Raw genomic sequence first — 12,576 nt, 5'->3', positions numbered from 1 at the left:
TCTTAGCTCGGAGCCGCCAGGTGAGCCAAGACTGACGTCTTCCCCATCAGCTCCCCCGACAGAGCTTTTAATCACACAACTCATCTAAGTCCATGTTCCCGGTTGCTACTGTTTTTATCCCCTTGCTTTCCTGAGTCCACGAGATATTTTCTTTTACGAAACTGACTATAAAGTGGGCATCTTCAGTGCATGGGCGTCTGGGACGCCCCCGTAGCTGCCGCAGAGCACTAGTGTGCCACCTTCTCCCGTGGGCGCGTGTGCAGCCGCCGGCAGGCCGCCTCGTCCTCTCCTGGTTCCCCACAGTGACCACCTGGCCGCTTTCCTCTTCGTGTCACTGGACTGAGCAGAATATCTCACGTCAGAGAGAGATGCTTGGACTTCGCATGTTGATCTTAAGAATAATATTAAAAAGTTCTCAATACTGTATTACGTGAAACGTAATTTAAAACTTTTTTATTTTTTTGAGGTACGCGGGCCTCTCACTGTCGTGGCCTCTCCCATTGCGGACCACAGGCTCCGGACGCGCAGGCTCAGCGGCCATGGCTCATGGGCCCAGCCGCTCCGCGGCATGTGGGATCTTCCCGGAGCGGGGCACGAACCCGTGTCCCCTGCATTGGCAGCAGACTCTCAACCACTGAGCCACCAGGGAAGCCCTAACTTTAAACTATTTAAGTGGTTGTTCTCAGTCTGTTTCCTTACAGTCGGGTTCAGTAAGTGAACAGGTCATGTTACGAGATTCCTTTTGAGTTTGCACCCCTGTCAGCATTTAAAAGGCCCTTGAGGTGGGAGGCCCACCTGGGGCCCTCTGGGAACCTTGTTTTCTTGGGAGCAGACCCCTCCAGCACCAGGTTGAGGGTTCCAGGCGGCAATGCCCTCCTGGGCCGTAAGCTGGCTGCCTGCTTCTGTAGTTAGAACATCTGGGCCTACGTTTTAAAAGACGCTCTAAGCCAGGAACCAATCGGGGCACATCATCTGTGGGCAGGGCCGGGGCGGGGGTTGGGCACCCAGAGTAACGCACACAGGGTCCACTTACAGACCCATCTTTCCACTGGGGAGGCAGAAGCAAGAGAGGCGGTTGGAGTGATCGGGTCGTGTGTGCCCAGGGTGGCACGGCGAGTGGGGCAGGGGCCGGGTTCTCACCTGGCACGCCCACGGCCAGCCCAGCCCTTCACAGCCCCAACCCCCGTGTGAGCTCAGAGGGGCCGACGGGGCCCTGGGAGCGTGCCGACGCTCCCCCGCTGCTCCTTCTAAGCCGTGGTCCAAGACGCCGTGGCCCAGAGAAGAGTCAAGGGAACCTAAGTCAGGCTTAAGGCTGTGGACAGCCTGCTGGGAAGTCCAGCTCCTGCACAGCCCTGGAGGCCCGTGTGGACCCGTCCACCTCCCTCCCAGGCTCCTGGGAGTCTCCTGACAGCACAGCCGTCTCTGCAAACCTCCTCCTCCGTCTCACTCTCCCTTTCTTCTGTGACCGCGAGGTTGGGCCTGCGCGGACCTCTGGACCAGGCTGGCGTCCCCAGCACTGCTCGCCCGGGGACGGGACACCACAGGCCCCAGGTCAGGCGTGACCGCCCGGGGCCCGAAAGGCTGCCCCCACCTCAGGGCACGAACAGCTCCGGGGAGGTCCCTGCAGGGCTCCCCTGGGACCAGTCGGCAGCTCAGACCTGCCCTGTCCTGCGTCCCTCCCTCGGCAGGTCCCTCGACTAGAACCCGCATCTCGGGGCTGCTCCGGGGACCCCAGCTGACACGCTCCCCACGTGTTCGCTCGCAGATAAAGGCCTAGGACATCAGGGCAGGAGGAGGCCTTGCTTTTTATACCATTTGCCTCTCCTCTTCTCCAGTCCCCACTTGGGACACAAGTGCCCTGGCCACGCTCGCTGTTGCTAGGCCGGTGGCGACCCTGACGGTTCTGAGCCTGGCGGGGCCTCCATGGGGAAGCAGGCCCCGGAGGTGCGCCCTAACCAACCGTACTCCCCTGCGTTGGCCCAGCCCGACGGTTCCGGGGCTGCAGCTAGGGCTCAGTCAAGGTCAGCCAGAAAAGGAGCTCTAACGCCACCAGGGCGAGTTGTTCGCTATTTCTTGGCCTTCTCTTGCACTTAGTCTGAAGGAGGGCTAGGGGGCTCTGCCACCAAACGTGTAGGTGTGGGTGCTCCCGTCCGGGGTCCTTGAAGCTGGAACGTCGCCAGCCCAGCCCTCACGCAGCTGCCCTCACGGCCATGCCCCGGCCAGCAGGGCTTCAGGCTGGATTCCAACCCACGTGGCTTAGTGGCTGCAGTGTCACTGATTGTGACCTCAGGGGCTTCTGATGCTGCAATGAGCCTGTGGGCCTGGCCCCTGGGGCCCTGGGGCCGGTGCTCCAGGTGCTCACCTGGTGCATGGCAGCCAGGACCGTAGCCAGCGTCTCCCCCCCCACCCCGCTCTGGCGTCATTCAGGTGGCCCGGTGAGTAGCTGGCCCCTTGGGGGGTTCGCTCACTCACTCCTTTCTGGCTGCAGGCTCCCTGCTGGGGGGGCTGGCTTGGGGGCGTGGGCAGTGGCCCTCACATCGGCATCTTCCTGGGCAGGGTCAGTGCCAGGCCCTGCGATCCATACCCTGACTGGGTCCCTGCTGGGAGCGGGGAGGCAGCCTGTGTGGCTGGGAAGGGCAGCCCCAAGTCGGCTTGGGGAGCAGCAGTGGGACGGAGGCCTGCCCCGGACCCGGCAGGGCCCTCCTGCCCCGCGGGAAGCAGGCTTGGCACAGTTTGCAGGGCCAGGCCCAGGGCTTGGAGGGTCTGCAGGTGGGGCCCAGTGGGCGTGGGGTGCTGTCGCCCAGCCCCTCCAGGACTGCGCCACGTGGCCCAGACACAGCCTGGACCCCACCTCTTCCCCACGTGCTGGGGGAGGGGGGATGCAGGCAGAGCAGTTAACATTTTTTTTTTTTTTTTTTGTGGTACGCGGGCCTCTCACTGCTGTGGCCTCTCCCGTTGCGGAGCACAGGCTCCGGACGCGCAGGCTCAGCAGCCATGGCTCACGGGCCCAGCCGCTCCGCGGCATGTGGGATCCTCCCGGACCGGGGCACGAACCCGTGTCCCCTGCATCGGCAGGCGGACTCTCCACCACCGCGCCACCAGGAAAGCCCAGCAGTTCACCTTTTAGAGCCTCAGTTTCCTTACCTGAAAATGGGATGATGGTAATATGTCCTCCATCAGATGGAAACATTAAACAAGGTCCTGCACGGAGCTTAACAGGCACTTCACCTCCTGTGCGGACCCAGCCCCGTCCTGTACCAGGGCCCTCTCCTGGCTCCTCGGGGGAGGGGGGCTGAAAGCTTTACCTGATAGCAAAGGGCTGGGGGCCAGGGCCACTGACAGGTCCCTGGTGTCCTCGTAACAACCCTGGTCCCACGTCAGAGGCCACAAAGGCCCCTAGCCTGCGCTGGTGTGGAGCTGCCCCGTCCACACGGCCCTTTGCCGGCGGCAAGTCAGGGTCAGGAGGACTCCTTGGTGGGGCCCGGCCTCCAGGACGCTGTGCTCGGGGCTCACAGGCCAGGGCTTCCTGCGTGGCCTTGTCCAGGTGCTCTGTGCCCAGTGGGGCCATCCAGCCTCACGGCCAGCACGCTCTGTCACAATGCCGGGGCACCTGCCCCAGGCAGCCCTCGAAGCCCTCCGGGGGAGCAGCCTGGCCCATCTCTCCTCCTCTCCCCGAGGAGAGAAAACCCAATCCCCACTGGGACAGCGGCCTCCTGGGAACCCAGACCCCAGGCTTGGGAAGGGGCGCCTTGTTTTCTGGCGGCTTTGCTTCAGATTTCAGGAGATCCATTATCATGCAAAGTGTTGTCATGGAAACCCAGCTGCTGGGACTCCAGAGGGTTGGGTGGGCAGCCCCAGCCTGGGATGGGGGGTGGGCTTCAGGTCTGGCAGGGAAAGAGGAGCCAGCAGCCAGTGGCTGCCCCGCTCCAGAGGGGTGTGGCGGGGGGAGTGATGCCGGGGCCAGACGGCCTGTGTGTGTGTGCTCGCGCTTGTCTGTGGTCAGACGCGGTGCTGGGGGGACCTGACCAGCCTTCGCCTTCTCCGTCTGGTTCCTGGCGGCTCAGCCAGTCCCACGGCGGGGGACAGGTGCGTGCTGCTGTGAGATGCCTTACTTGGGAGCAGCTCCCGCGGCTCGGTAGGGGTGGGAGGTGAGAAGGGGGGAAAGAGGCACTCCATGTAGTGTCCCCACGGTGGGCAACTCCGCCCAGTCCTGCCAGGTCCTCCGCGGGCCGTGCTGTGGGGAGCGCGCCCCGGAGCTGTCCTGGTCAAGGGGCCGGGCAGCCCGGCTTTCCTTCCCCACCCTGTCCCTGCGTCGCCAGCGGGGCTGCTTCCAGGGCACTGGCTCCGGGGAACCTGTCTGGCCCGGGAACCTGTCTGGCCCGGCGCAGTCAGACCCGCCCGTCAGGCGTGTCCGTGGGTGGCTGACAGCATGCACCCGATCCCCACCTGGAACCAGGGCCTCGGCCGGCGCTTCGGGACCTCCCACGCTGGGAGCCTCCGCGCCTGTGGAGCACGGGGTGCCGGCAGGTGGCCGGCATCGGCCCACGAAGTTCACGCACGTGCGGAGGAGCTGGCTGTGGGGACCACGGTGTAGCCACATTAGGACAGCCGCTGGGGTCAAGGGGCACATGAAGCCCCAGTGGTCAGGGCTTAACCCCAGCCCTTCTCAGCCCTGACTTGGGTTACCCTTACTCTTGGGTGCCTTAAAAGAGAACCACTCGTAACTGCTGGGCAGGGAAAATGACCCAGCGACTCGAAAACCACGAGGCAGTTCCCTTTAAAACTAAAAATGGGCCTCCGTCAGCCTGGTGACTGCACTCCTAGGCGCCCACAACAGAGAAACAAAGTCTTGTCTTCGTGCAGAAACTTGTACGTGAACATCTGCAGCAGCTTTATTCGTAACACCTCCAGCCTGGGAACTGCCCCGGGGTGACAGTGGGTCCAGCTCAGCCCTGGGCGGGAGCCCCCGCAAACCCAGCCCTGCGACGGCAGGAGGACGCCAGTCTCCAAAGGGCGCCGGCCGCGCGATCCCACCCGTACAACCCCGTGCACGTCCTCACACAGAGGGGGCAGATCCGTGGTGGCCGCGGCTGGGGTGCGGTGGAGGAGGATGTGGCTGCCGGCAGGGGAGCAGCTGGGAGCCTCCTGGGGCCGGTCAGCCGAGCGTCCCCTCGACCGTGGGGCGACACGGAGCCGCACACGGCATAGAACCGCATCGAGCTGCATGCTCACACACACACATACAAACATACATACACCCTAACACACACACACACACACACAGCAGAGCAAGCATCCTGGAGCGGGGTGCTGAGGCGGGGCCCCGGCTCACCGGCAGTTCACAGCCCTCCCCTCGGCCCCATCTCCCGGGCAGACAAGGGCGGGCGGTCAGTCAAAGGGAAGCCATGCCATCCAGGTCCCGACTGGCTCCTCCCGCCTGTCTTCCAGCTGTGGCTGAAGGGCGAACCCCAGCTTAGCCCCCTTCTGCGATGGACGTGAAGGCCCCCAAGGGGTCCCACCAGGGTAAGAAGAGTAAGAACAGGACCGAGGAGAAGTTTGCCAGGAAGTTTCCGTACAGGTACCAGACCCTGAGCGTGGACTCTGACCCCTGACCCCAGACCCTAACCCTGGACCCTGAGCCCAAGCCCTAACCCCGAGCCCTGAGCCCAGGCCCTGAGCGTGGACCCTGACCCCTGACCCCAGGCCAAGCCCTGCCTCCCCGCAGGCACCCCAGGAACGCACTCTGGGGCGCAGAGCTGGAGCGGGGCAGTCCTCTGTCCACAGGGAGCTCCCTGACCAGCTCTGCGCTCTGTGACGGGGTCCACCTTCGCCCCCATCCCACCCTGAGCCAAGGGCCTCCAGAGAGGGGCCCAGGGCCCCTGGTCCACCCCAGAGCCATAGCCAACCGCTTCCTTTGGGCCAGTGGCCCTGTCACCCGTTCACAGCACCTGCTCCTGTGAGGGTGTGATGGGATCCGGCTGCGGGAGGCTGGGGGGGGGGGGGGGGGGGGCGGGGCGCCGGGGGAGGAGTTTGCAAAGCCCCAGGGCACTCAGGAGCCAGCAGAGACTGCTGTGTGCTGAGCAGGCAGGCGGGGCCTGGGAGGGAGTGGGAGGGCTGCCAGCTGCCCAGAGCGGAACCTTTGGGGCACACGGCTTCCTCTCCAGCGCCCGCAGCAGGCGGGGCTGGACACCTCACCTCCACCCTTGTTCTGTCGCCAGGCCCCAGACTCTGTCCTGTGAGGCCCAGTGTGGCAGACGCACGTGGCAGAGTGGCCCTTACGTGAAGCAAGGGGAGGCTTACACCTGGGGCCTGGGGCTCTCGGGGGCAGGCCGCTGCTGCGGGGCCGAGACATAACTCTGGGCCTGCTGCTGGCCCAGATCTCAGCTCCACTGCTTCCTAGCCGTGTGACCTTGGGCAAGTCACTTAACCTCTCTGTGCCTCAGTTTCCCCATCCATAAAGGGCAGAGCAATACCTACCTCCCGGCATGGTTATCAAGCACTCAGAGCAGCGCCTGGAACGTGGAAAGTTCCAGGCGAGCGAGAGCTATTCCACATGGCTGGGCTGTAGCCCCCAAAGATGCCAAGTGCTCCTGTAGGTTTTCCTGGCTGACGGAGACCAACGCGGAGCCCCTGCAGCCCTGGGAGGTCACGAAGACGAGCAGCTCGCTGCGGGAGCAGCTGCCCCTGCAGAAGACGTTGGTGCCCACGAGGTCCGTCCCGGTCAGAGGGTGAGTCTCAGGCCGGATGTCACCGGCGCTGCCTGCGGACCGTGCCGCCCGGCCTTCCACCTGGTCCACACACGAACACACTACGTCCAGGCTGAGGAAACTGGAGCCCCGGGGAGACACTAGAGCCCGCGGTCCCTCCCGCAGCCGGCAGGGCAGCTCGGGCGGGCCTGGCCTCACCTGGGGCCTCGTCCACGGGTGGGGAATCAGGGCTGAGCATAGAGTGGAGGAGAGCCAGCTCTGGGGGTTGGAGGGGTCGGCAGGGGACCCGCACTGGGCAGCGCGCGCACACACACACACACACACACCGGGGATGGGGGGGACGACACGTAACGAAACACCTAGACACCTTGATAAGGACCCCGCACATGCAAACCTAAAGGCGCACAGACACATCCACCCGCCCTGAACCGGGACTGGCACTCAGGTGTTAGACACAGAAGGGCCTCCCCGCTGCCCCCCAGGACCCCAGCCCCAGGCCCACGGCCTGCGACTCCTCTAGCAAAGAGACGTGAGTGGGCACGCGGGTCCTCAGAGCTGAGGCCCCTGGCTCCACACTCCGTGTATAGCCCTGGCGAGTCACAAAGATGCACACCATACCCTGAACGGACACCCCGAGAGGCAGCGCACACGTGCACACCCGCACACGCACCCCTCCAGAAGCGCAGATGGTGCCCACCCCCACCCACGCTGGCCCAGGCTGCAGTCCTGCGTCTCAGCACCCCTCCCTCACTGACAGGCTGGGGGCTGGGGGCACAGGTGTCGCTGGGTCTCAGCTTCTCCCGTGAAGGGGTCAGGCAAGTCACGGTCCTGTGCTGGCAGTGAGGTTGTGCGTGGCCAGCTCCTTTGTGCTGGACGGAGTCTGAGGCCTGCCCCCCTGGACTGCCCTCCCTCACACCCTGAGCCCCTTGCAGTGGGTAGACCACCAGGTGCTAAAGGCCAGCGCTTATCTGAGAGGTAATGGGAGCCACTGAAGTCTGGGAAACAGGAGTGGGAGGGTGGTCTCACGTGGAGCTGGGGAGGGTGGTCCAATGGGGAGCTGGGGAGGGTGGGCCAATGCAGGAGGTGGGGAGTTAGGTCCAATGGGGGAGGTGGGGAAGGAGGCCTAGAGGGGGAGGGGAGGGGGGAGGGGAGGGGAGGGTTGTCTCGGAAGGTGGCTGGGGGAGGTGGTCCCCGGACGTAGGAGTCCGCACGATGTCGGTCCCTCCCAAGATGGGCAGGCATGGGGCAGAGCGCGGGAGGCGTCAGGCTGCCGGATGTCTAGGCGGGTGGCTGTTGGGAGGCGGCGTGTCCGCGCTGGGAGCAGAATCTTGGTTGCGCCCCGGCTGACTTCTCTGAGGGGGGTTGGGGAGGCTCCCGAGGGTCAGCGCGGCGCTCTGTGTGGCTTCTCTAGGCTGGGGGCCCCGGATTTCCCTCCACTGTCCAGCCTCCGGCCGCCACCGTCACCACCAAGCAACGTCTGGGAGCTGGTGCTGCTGAGCCGCCGCTTCCCCGGGTCCGCGCTTCCCCTCACCGGCCGATGCCGCCCGCCCCCGCGGGGGCCCCTCCTGGAGCCCAGCTCTGCGCCGCCTCTCTCTCGGCCACCCGCTCCCCGGGCGCTCAGGGCAGCGGCTCCGGGAGCTCCCTTCAGGCTAAGGTGACCTGTGGGGAGGCGGGCAGCCCTGAGGAGCCCCGGAAAGGTCGCCCCGCGAATACACGCTGCAGGTTCCCACCCCCTTGGAAGGTCGTCTGCATGTCCGGCTGTGTGTTCTCATCCATAAAATGGGGTGACGGTCAATTCTGCAGCGTGTGGATATCATTTCCAAGAACCTACCCCAAAGCTGTGCTCACACATGTAAGTAAAGATGTTTGGACAATGATATTCATTCCAGCGCCGCAGGAAATCGCAAGTGATTGGAGGCCACCTAAATATCTGTTAATGGCGGTTTTACATCGTGCCACAGCTGCACCGCGAAGCATTAGACAGGCATTAGAAAGAAGCAGCAGCCCTTTACATGCTGATCTGGAACAATCTACAGAGGACGTTCAGGTGTTTTTTTAGAGCACAGCAGGGAGTGTCTAAAATGCTGCCATCTGTGTATATTAGAAAGCGGTGTGTGTGTGTGTGTGTGTGTGTGTGTGCATGTATGAGCGTGCACGTGTGCGTGGGCATGTACACGTGGGTGCGAGTGTGGAGCAGGTAACTTTTGGGTAGAAAAGCTGGGGACTTGGAGATGGGCATACCGTTTTCTAAATGTTTACTGCGTGAACCTAACAACCTCGTTGTGGGTGTTTCACAACTCTAAAGAGAAGACTTGGGGAATGGAAGAGGGGCTCCCGGCGCGCTGCAATCCAGCCTGCGGAATCCCCTGGCATTCGTAGGAGCGGCATATGTGGGAGGGTGGCGGCTGAGGATGTAAAGGTTCCCCTCTGTTCTACTAAGACAGGGGCTAGGATGTCATCTTGGAGCCTTGGGAAAGCACTCAGACTGGGACCCTCACTGTAGCCCTCCCCCTGGGAGAGAGAAGGGGGTGGAGACCCTGGGGAGGCCCAGGGTGGCCGCCCTTAGCAATGTGGACAAGTGTCCATCTCTTCCCAATAGATGTTTGGTTGTTTCCACTCTTTGCTGTGGTGGGTGAGGCTGCTCTGAGCCTTCCTGTCCGGTCCTGTCCCCTGGCACGTTGTCTCCAGAGAAGACTTGCTGGCCAGAGTGCCCCTGAGCACCCACCCTCACCTGCAGGCACCACACTGTTTCCCGAGGGTCCCTCTGCACGTGGCCATGAGCAGCTGACAGACAGAGGCTCCTTCAGCCCCACCTCCAGGCTGCACTGGCTGTGGCTCCTGAGCGTTTAGGAAACGGAGCTGGAGGGCGCCTGGGGCAAAGCCGGTGGTTCTGTCGTAGAAAAAGCTCAGCCAGTCCCCTGAATCCAGTCCTAAAATGTGCTGCTCGTCAGGGGCTCCTCCTCTGCGAGTTCTCGCTAAAGAGAGAACGTTTAGGGAGTAAGGAACTCTCTGTTGGTCTCGATGTGTGCTGAGCGTTCGTACACGAGGTCCTCAGAGAAGAAAACGAGTTTTGGGAAGCACCTCACAGACAACGCGCGACACGCTGCATGTCTGACAGCAGGAGAGGCTGAGCAGGGTTCTCGGTGCAAAGTCACCCCACGGACCAGAGAAATGACCACGGTGGCCCGTGTGGCGCGTGGGGCGTGTTGCCAGAGTGCAGGGGCAGCCGCCCAGACCTCGATTGTCCTGGTGCCCTGAGTGCCAGCAGAGCCAAACGCACAGCACAGGGCTGAGGACTACTCCTAAGGAGGAGGTCGCAGGTGCCGGCCCGCCTTCTAGGAGTTTCTCCTACAGTCACATGCGTGCGTAGGACCGGGTGTGTGCAAGGACGCAGATGTGCCTAAATGCCTATCGCTGAGGGACCAGTGAAATAAAAGCAAGTCTGCAGTGGGCAGTGGCTCCTCCCCAGAGCGGGTCTGGAGACAGGGATGTGGATGCAACTGGTTCAGTTGGGGGGAGGTTCCAGGAAGCGCCACCGAACAGCAGGGAGAGCCTCACCGCAGGCACCTGGGGCTGAGTCCCGGGAGACCTCTGCAGTTTCCCACCTGAGGGGCAAAAGCTGCAGGGCCGGCCCCCTTGTTCCACCAGACGGGGCTGACGGCTTTTCCCTGGAAGCAGGCACTTCGAAGGGCGCTCCCTCTGCCTCCGCTGCGGCTGGAGAAGCTTCAAGGCGTGGTCCGGCGGGTGAGGGGTGGGGGTGGGGTGGGAAGTGGGGCTCTGCCTGGAGACGGAAAGTGCACCATCCCTCCAGGCCCAAAGAACCTGGGGGTTATTTTAGCAAACTTTTCAACCATGGAAATAGGCCTCCCAGGAAGCTGCTTGAATGACAAAAGCCACAAAATAAAACCGAAAACAAAACAAAAAACAGAAACCAACACCACAACTACGAAAATCTGGGAAACATTTTCCTGACAATGAAAGCCCTAAAAGGCGAAAGAACGCTGAAACTTCTTTTAAACAAGTCTTTGTAAACCAATCCGCCTACTTCCCTTCCATCCCTGGGAAGGTGCTGATCGGCACCACCCAGTTCTGGAGACTGAGGAACTGGGAAAACGAGACAGTGGTGAGCAAGGTAGACGCTTGGGACCTTCAGCTGGTGATCTCAATCCCTTTAGGAACTTATGTCTGGTTTTAGTAGAATCCCTGAGGGGGCTGCCTGATTGAGAGCCCCTGGGCGCCCTCACGACTTGTCCAGCTCTGCCCATGAGACCCTGTCTCTCTCGGATCGTCCAGTGACCCAGCTGGGACCCCAGCTCTGGGAGGCTAGCTGACAGCCTGTGCTCTGGGAGGACAGGTGTTCTGGCACCAGCGAGAGAGCTCGGAGCAGGCAGATACCCCAGGCGAGGGCAGCGCACAGGGGAGGGCCGTGTGGCGGGCTGTGGAGAGTGTGACACGGAGACACGGGGCGCGCGCACTGCTGCCCCACCTGAGGGAGTGACAGCACGCAGTGTCACGGCAGATCAGGAGGGTGACTTGTAATTGTGATGCCCCTGGGGTGTGGCTTCTGGATGGAGGTAACTCAGTAAACAGGTCACATCACAGGCTGCGTGGGTGCTGAGTGAGCTTGGAACAAAGCTGTGTGTCATCGGGGCATCGACGGCAAGATGTAACACAGTGTGTGTGTAGCTTCTGAGGGGGATCCTCGTTGCCAAGCAGCCCAACACACACTACACACACACACACCCCACAAACCCCAGGGCAGGAGGCAGCGCGAAGCGCAGGGCTCGGCTGAGCTGGTTTGGCTTTAAGCCTCGACCCAGGCAGAGTAAAAGGATAGGTTTCCCCCAAGTGTCATTGTCGCCCCTTGAGCCAGAATGTAGCACGCTCCCCATGGTGTACCCCCTCCCTATCCCGCTCCCCACATAACCTCTGGTACCTGTGGGCTGCTGTGAAGGTGACCCAGGCTCAAGGTCAGACAGCCTCATGCCCCCAGAACAAATGGCAAAATGAGACACAGAAACTCTAAAATGTCAGAAAGTAACAAAACACATTTACTTCAAAAACGTGAGCTCCCCAGCTCACCAAGGCCGTGTAAAGTCTGCCACGACGTTGCAACCTGGGCTCTGTGGGCTCAGGAAGACCGAGTGGGACAGAGACCAACGGTGGGGCCGGAACAGGGCCCTCGGGGAGCTCCCGGCTCGGGACGCCCAGGTGGCCGGCAGCTCAAGATCGCCGCCTGGGCGGAGCTGGCGACAAGGCTGGTCTTGGCCTGGGTCCGGCCCGGGATGGGGGGTGGCCTTCTCTCCTTGTCCAGGGCCGTCCTCACCAGGGCAGGTGAGGTGGGGAGGGCCCCGGGATGGGCCACAGGCTGCGCCGAGCCAGCGTTCTAATCTTGCTTCACGGATAGGTTCCGGGACAGAGTGGACAAAAAACAGGCGCTCGTGGGCTTCCCTGGTGGCGCAGTGGTTGGGAGTCCGCCTGCCGACGCAGGGGACGCGGGTTCGTGCCCCGGTCCGGGAAGATCCCACATGCCGCGGGGCGGCTGGGCCCGTGAGCCATGGCCGCTGAGCCTGCGCGTCCGGAGCCTGTGCTCCGCAACGGGAGAGGCCACAACAGTGAGAGGCCCGCGTACCGCAAAAAAAAAAAAAAAAACAAAAAACAGGCGGTCGCAACCTAAAAACCTATTATCCCATCCTCAGCCACTCAGGGGTCCTGCGGAAGCACCCGCCGGCTGGGGCGCTTCGAGGAAGCAGGCGGCAGGCACCCAGGGGTCCAGCCACCCCCCGCGGGGAGGTGGGCTGCACCAGGGCTGCACAGGGGATGCGGTTGGGCGGGGTGGGCGGGCCGAGGGTGAGAGAGCGCGGGGGCG

Source organism: Phocoena phocoena, chromosome 10, assembly GCF_963924675.1.
Source record: "Phocoena phocoena chromosome 10, mPhoPho1.1, whole genome shotgun sequence".
NCBI classification, from domain to species: domain Eukaryota; kingdom Metazoa; phylum Chordata; class Mammalia; order Artiodactyla; family Phocoenidae; genus Phocoena; species Phocoena phocoena.
The sequence above is the reverse complement of the archived record's forward strand: the minus strand, read 5'-3'. Positions refer to the sequence as shown.